Source organism: Arachis duranensis, chromosome 9 (genome assembly GCF_000817695.3).
Source record: "Arachis duranensis cultivar V14167 chromosome 9, aradu.V14167.gnm2.J7QH, whole genome shotgun sequence".
Lineage (NCBI taxonomy): Eukaryota > Viridiplantae > Streptophyta > Magnoliopsida > Fabales > Fabaceae > Arachis > Arachis duranensis.
Window position 1 is genome coordinate 3842677 of NC_029780.3, and position 6832 is coordinate 3849508.

Consider the following 6832-nt stretch of genomic DNA (forward strand, 5'->3'; position numbering starts at 1 on the left):
TAGCATGACTAAATTAAATATTAGTGTTCATTATTGGCATCGCCGCAGCCAAGAATTGGCATGTATAGCAGTTTGATATCAACACAGCTTTTTCTCTTGATGGAGATTTACAGGAGAAGGTATATAGTATATACCATAATGCTTTCTTGAGGTTTCTAAACCTGGTTTAGTGTTTAAATTGAAAAAATCCTATGATTGTTTTGTACAGCGAACACCAGCCCCGCCCCCTCCACATTTTTTTTCCCAAATTTTTATTTTTTTAAACCTTCATATCTTATGTAAAATGTTAAGCCTCTCTCCTAATTGTAGTCTTAAGAAGTGTGTGCTTTTCTTTTAACTAAAAGCGTTAGATAATCAATACTTTTTATCTTTTATTTATTTTATATTTGAACTAATATTATTAATCAATGTTGTTATTTTTTTATTAAAAATATTAACATTCTCTTTTTTTAAAATTTTTTTACGTTCCCCCAACGATATTGGAGTGATGCCAGCCACTTTACTTTGCATTTATCTTTTATTTCATTTCTATTTTTATTTTGTTCGACTGAAGTGGAATCATGATTAAATCGATTTAATTAAATATAACATAAATTTATTAAAAATTTAAAATGGCATATATTGTGAGATAAGGTAAAGAGCAATTAAAATATTGTAGGAACTAAAATTGGTCCAAGCTTGATTTTTTCGTTTAAGTTTTTTAATCTTTATGTATATATCACACATTAGCAATAGAACTTTTAAACCTGGTTAAACAATATCAATTTCAGATATAATAACAGATGATAATTATTCATGATAGACAATCAAAATTTGAGGCCACAAATTTTAGTATGGTGCAAGGAAGAAAAAAAAAATCAGTATAGTCTCTAATTTGAACAAAAAAAAGACTAATAATTAACTAGTCTCAACCCGTGAAAAAAAGGCCAATAAGAATATTATATTATTAGAAAAAATACAAAATATATAATCTATCTCTCCAATAAAAACTTATAGAAAAAAGTAAAGTCATATATAATACAATTTCAAAAAAAAAAAAGGGAGAGAACTCTAGTATCAAAAATAAAATTTCAAAAACAATTCTCGTCGCTTTGTCACTTAAAAATCCCACATTTTCACCGAGGTGCATTGCGTCTGGTATCTGAAAAAATAGATAATAACCACGAGTGAAAGCCCAAAAATTTTTGATAGGATAAAAATTTTAAATAATGACTACATAAAAAAACATAAATCCTCTAAGTAATATATCTTGATCTTCACATCAACAGGAATTTAAGTCTAGAGTCTTCACTAATTCGTACAAGGTAAATTTTATTAAAGTAAGAGTACTTCAAACTACCATTAATCTATCCATTCTCAACTGTTATCATCATTATTTTCAGACTCAAATCTTTTAATGAGATCAAATACAAACAACGATTAATACAGAACAATCACAAATAAAAAACAATTATATCAAATAATACAATTAGCAGTATCTAAATTTTTACAATTTTTTTTCTCTTTTTTTATAATTGCTTTCATTATTTTAATTTGTATTTGCACAACCATCAATATAATTGTGAGAAAGACTTAAGTCAATATCTTTTACTCTGTCGCAATCTGTTACTATTTCTTTTCGTCTTTCTATTTGTAAAAGAGAAAAAAAAAATATAAATACCCTGAAACTTTCACTCAGAAAGGTCAAGGTAAGTTCAGGATGGAGAAAATTGACTATAAGCATGTGTTGCTGAAAATTCTGATGTTCCTAAACGATTGTAATAGTGACAATAATTTGTAGTTCTTGTGTAAGAACACGACCAATAAAGTTGTAATTTACACTACTATTACTCATGAATACGACGAAATTATCAAAAATTAAAAGTCGTACATTAATTAATATTTTATTTCTTTAAATAGAGGTGAGCACAAATTGTGGGTACCTGATTATTTGTCTTAATCTGAATTAAACTAATTAAATTAGTTATAAAAATTATTTGGGTCTAATGCAAATCATATTAATAACTCTCTTTAGTAATTGATTAATTGGTTTGGATAACGGTTATGGAAGTGTGAAATCTAAGCTAATTCCAATTATATATATTAATTAAATAATTTTTTTTAAAAATATATATGTTTTTTAATATATTTGAATTTTAGTGTCTTTTTAGTATTTAATATGTTTAAATTTTAATATGTTTAATTTTTAATGTATTTAGTGTTTAATATGTTTAGATTATTTCTATTAATGTTACATGTTTATTATATTTACAGAATTTTTAAGATAACAATTTTATAATTTTTTATTTTTTTTGAGCGTACACACAAAATACTATAAATCTAAACTAAATCAAACTAATTACAAATCAATTAATTTAGTTCTAATTGCACTTTAAATTCGAACTAACCCCATCCGTACTCACCATTACCTTTGAGACGGTTGCTCTACAGCGATTCAGCGAATGTAAATTTTCTTAGGCATTTTTGGTTTATTTTTTAATACATAATAGAATTTAAGTCGAAAATCTTAAAAAAAAACAAGAAGACAATACTAATTATTCTAATGAGGAGTGCTACACATACAAATCTTTTTGACTTACAAGTCTTACAAGTTACTAGGCCTTTTAATGCGTTATTCAACGTTTCCTGTTTTTAAAGCGCTACACTCAGAACGGTTCTTCTTCTTCTTCGTTTTTTTTTTCGATTTTCATGGTTTCTGAAATCAAGCTTTGAAATCGTTTTGAAGAAGAAGAAGCAGCAGAAGAAGATGAGGAGAAAGAGAAAGAGTTTTGAATTATGCAACGAATTTTGAGTGTATTTTTTAAATACTTTGGGTGTATTTTTCGTAATCTTTGGGTGTATTTCTGTAATCCTTTTGAAGATAATGAAACTTCAGAAATACACCCAAACGATTACAGAAATACACCCAAAGGATTACAGAAATACACCCAAATGGTTACAGGAATTCACCCAAACGATTATAGAAAATACACCCAAAGGATTACAGAAAATACACCCAAAGGATTTAAAGAAATACACCCAAAATTCGTTAAAATACATCTTATGCATAATTCAGAACTCTTTCTCTTTCTCCTCCTCATCTTCTGCTGCTTCTTCTTCTTCAAAAACAATTTCACCATAAAAAATCGAAAAAAAAAGATAAAACAGAGAGAAAAGAACGTAGATGAAGAAGAAGAGGAAGACGATGAAGAAGAACGTGCAGAAACGAAAGAAAATGAGAAGAAGAAGAGTAAGAGGAAGAAGAACGTGCAGCAAGAAGAAAAAGAAGGAGAAAGAGAAGGCAAAAAACGAAAGAAAAGAAGAAGAAGACGAAGAAGAAGAATGGTTGGAAGCGTGTTTTGAGCGTTAGTTTTAATTGAACTTGTAAGGCTTACAAGCCTTAATCGCTTGTATGCGAAAAATTACTCTATTCTAATAAAGTGAATTAACCTTAGTTACTACATTTTTAATTTAGTCTATAAATTCACCATAAGTATTTTATCTACACTCAGACCGATAAAATGATAAATCTTTGAAAGAAACAATCCTTATTATTAGATTTTATAACAATTGTTATGAATATTTATTAATTAATTATTATCCATGTTTCAGCACTATACAAATACAAATATTAAACTAAAGCAAAGAACATTGTTACCTTATTATTATTTGTGCTCTGCAAATGCAAAACACTTGAGATTCCTTTTGCTAGAGAAAACCCAGAGATCTGAGTACATTATATCGATCTAGCTACAACAACTTCTCTCAACCCCTTTCATTCCTTTCTCATCATCTGCTGCGCTTGATTTAGAATCATGGCTTCAAAACTTGAAGGTGGAGCTTATCTCTCTTCTTTTGTTGATGCTGTTTCAAAGAAGTTGTCTTCAATACTTGAAGATGATGACTTTGTCCTCCAAGGAAACCACTCTGCTCGGAAGTTGCTTGAAAAGTTGGATGATTATCTGTGTGATGTTGAACCTGTGCTTGATGATGCTGAGCTGAAGCAGTTCGGTAACGATAGAGTGAAGAAGTGGCTTGTTGATCTCCATGATGCTCTCTACATGGCTGATGACTTCCTCGATGAACTCTCCACTAAAGCTGCCACTGCCACTCCAAGGGATCCAGGTAACTCTTCTCCCTGGTCTCACTCTGTTGATTCAACTATTGAAGATAATGGTGTCAATGTCATCGAAAAAATAGTTGGCACACTAGAGTTTCTGGTAGGGCGAAAAGATAAACTTGGTCTGATAAAGAGTGCCAAGTTGGACACATCATGGAGAATCCCATCCACATCTCTTCTTGTGAGTTCTGACATATTTGGTCGCGATGAAGACAAGGAGAGCATAATCAAATTGCTGTTAGATGATACCTGTGTTGCCGAATCACCTGTGACTGTGATCCCCATCGTGGGTATGGGTGGAATAGGAAAAACTACTTTGGCTCAATTGGTTTACAATGATATCAAAGTCGTCGCGAAATTTGAGACTAGAGCATGGGTGTGTGTTGCTGAAAATTCTGACCCTGTTAATGTTACAAGGACAATAGCAGGGGAAATAGATTTTCCTCCCTGTAACATGGATAACTTTGATTCACTTCAGACTGATTTGAAAATGAAGTTGACAGGTAAGACATTTTTAGTTGTCTTAGATGATGTCTGGCATGATCAACGAGAAACATGGGAGGATTTTCTGAAACCTTTTCGATATGGGAGTAATGGAAGTAAGATTCTCCTTACAACCCGTAGTGAAAAGGTTGCTTCTGTGTTTGCAGCTAACAATCTACATTATCGACTAAGTTTATTGTTGGAGGAAGATTGTTGGTCGGTGTTTTTGAAGCATTCATCTATTTCTACTAAATCTAAACAATATACAACTCTAGAGCCAATTGGTAGAAAAATTGTTGAAAAGTGTAAGGGGTTACCTTTGGCTGTGAAAACACTTGGAGGTTTATTGCGCAACAAGTATTATGAAGGGGACTGGGAAAATATACTTGAAAGTGAAATTTGGGAACTCTCGGAAGATGATAGTAAGATTGTTCCTGCATTAAGAGTTAGTTATCACTACCTCCCTTCACATTTAAAGAGGTGTTTTGTTTATTGCTCGTTATATCCTGAGGATTATGAATTTGACAAAGATGAATTAATTCTATTATGGATGACAGAAGATCTTTTACAAGCAAAGGGAAACAACAGATTAGAAAATATTGGTTGTGCATATTTTGATGAATTAGTTGCAAGGTCATTTTTTCAACCTTCTAGTACCAATAAAAAGTTATTTGTAATGCATGATCTCATACATGATCTAGCAATATTTATTGCTGGGAAATTCCATTTCCACCTCAATGAATGGGAAAATCTACACATGATAGATAGCAAAACTCGTCATCTGTTGGTTACTGAATATAAGGGTAGCTTCCACTTATTTCAAGAAGCCTATAATAGAGCAGTACACATGAGAACATTTTTAGATCTTTCAGTGTTTCACTGTTTTCAATTAACTGATATTGAAAGCAATCCTTGGTTATTACGACAACGATTGAGAGTTTTGTCATTTTATTCATTTACTATAGAGTCATTGCCTGATTCAATAGGTGAATTGATTCATTTGCGTTATTTGAATCTCTCTCACACACCGATTGTGGCATTGTCTGAGTCAATATGTAAATTATACAATCTCCAAACCTTGAAGTTGAGGAATTGTACAAAACTAGAGATGCTTCCGAGCTGCATGCATGATCTTGCGAACCTGCGTCACCTTGATATTCGAGGAGCTTCTTGTCTGAAAGAGATGCCGAAAAGAATGAGCAAGTTAAAGCATCTAAACTTCTTAAGCTACTATATCGTCGGCGCGCAAGAAGAGAATGGGATAAGAGAACTGGGAACGCTGGACAATCTTCATGGCTCATTTTGCATTTCCAAGTTGGAGAACGTCAAGAATAGTGGTGAAGCTTTGGAGGCAAAAATGGGTAACAAGAAGCACATCAACACCTTAAAATTGAAATGGGTTCCAGATGGTGACATTGATGATGTTCAAACTGAGAGAGATATACTTGACAAGTTACAACCTCATCCAAACTTGGAAAAGTTATCAATTGAGGGTTATCGGGGTGAAACATTCCCAGATTGGTTAGGCCTTTCTTGCTACTCCAATATGACCAAATTGAGTCTGGATCGTTGTATGAATTGTTATGAGCTTCCTTCATTGGGACAGTTACCCTCTTTACAGCATCTGGAGTTTTCTGATCTTGATGGGTTGGAGAAAATTGGTTTAGAGTTTTACAACAAAAACAATGCATCATTTCGGCCTTCAAATGTCTTGAAACTCTGAAAATTGTAAATATGTCTCGTTGGCGGGAATGGCATTTTCCTGACGAGTTTGATGGTTTTCCCAAGCTTAGAATCCTTTCAATAAAAAGTTGTCCGGTGTTAAAGGGAGATCTGCCTGCTCACCTTCCGGCTCTGGAGGAACTTACCATTGTTGAATGTGAAGAGCTTGCATGTTCGCTGCCGAGGGCTCCCAACCTTCACCAAATACATGTAAAGGGTAATAGGTCTTCTACGTATTCGACACGAGGGCACAAGGTGGTAATTGAAGAAACCCAGCTGGCGAAATCCGTTATGGAGTGTCTACCCCACATCCAACCGCCACTTATCCAACATCTGGAAATCAGTAACGGTTTGTCAGCGATATCAATTTCAGAAGATTATTTGCCCGCTTCGTTACAGTCTCTGGAAATCTTTTATTGTTCAAAATTAACATTTTCAGAGCAACTGCAACACAAGTCGCTAACGAAGATATCTGTAGTGGGGTGTCATTCACTCAAGTTGCTTCCATTGTGGGACTTTCCAAATCTC

The 6832-nt window shown here is 32.8% G+C and overlaps 1 pseudogene; it reads left to right on the forward strand.

Moving 5' to 3' along the window:
* The first annotated feature begins 3665 nt into the window (after positions 1-3665).
* The window catches only part of LOC107463857 (putative disease resistance RPP13-like protein 1), a 4448-nt pseudogene continuing 1281 nt past the window's right edge, over positions 3666-6832 (forward strand).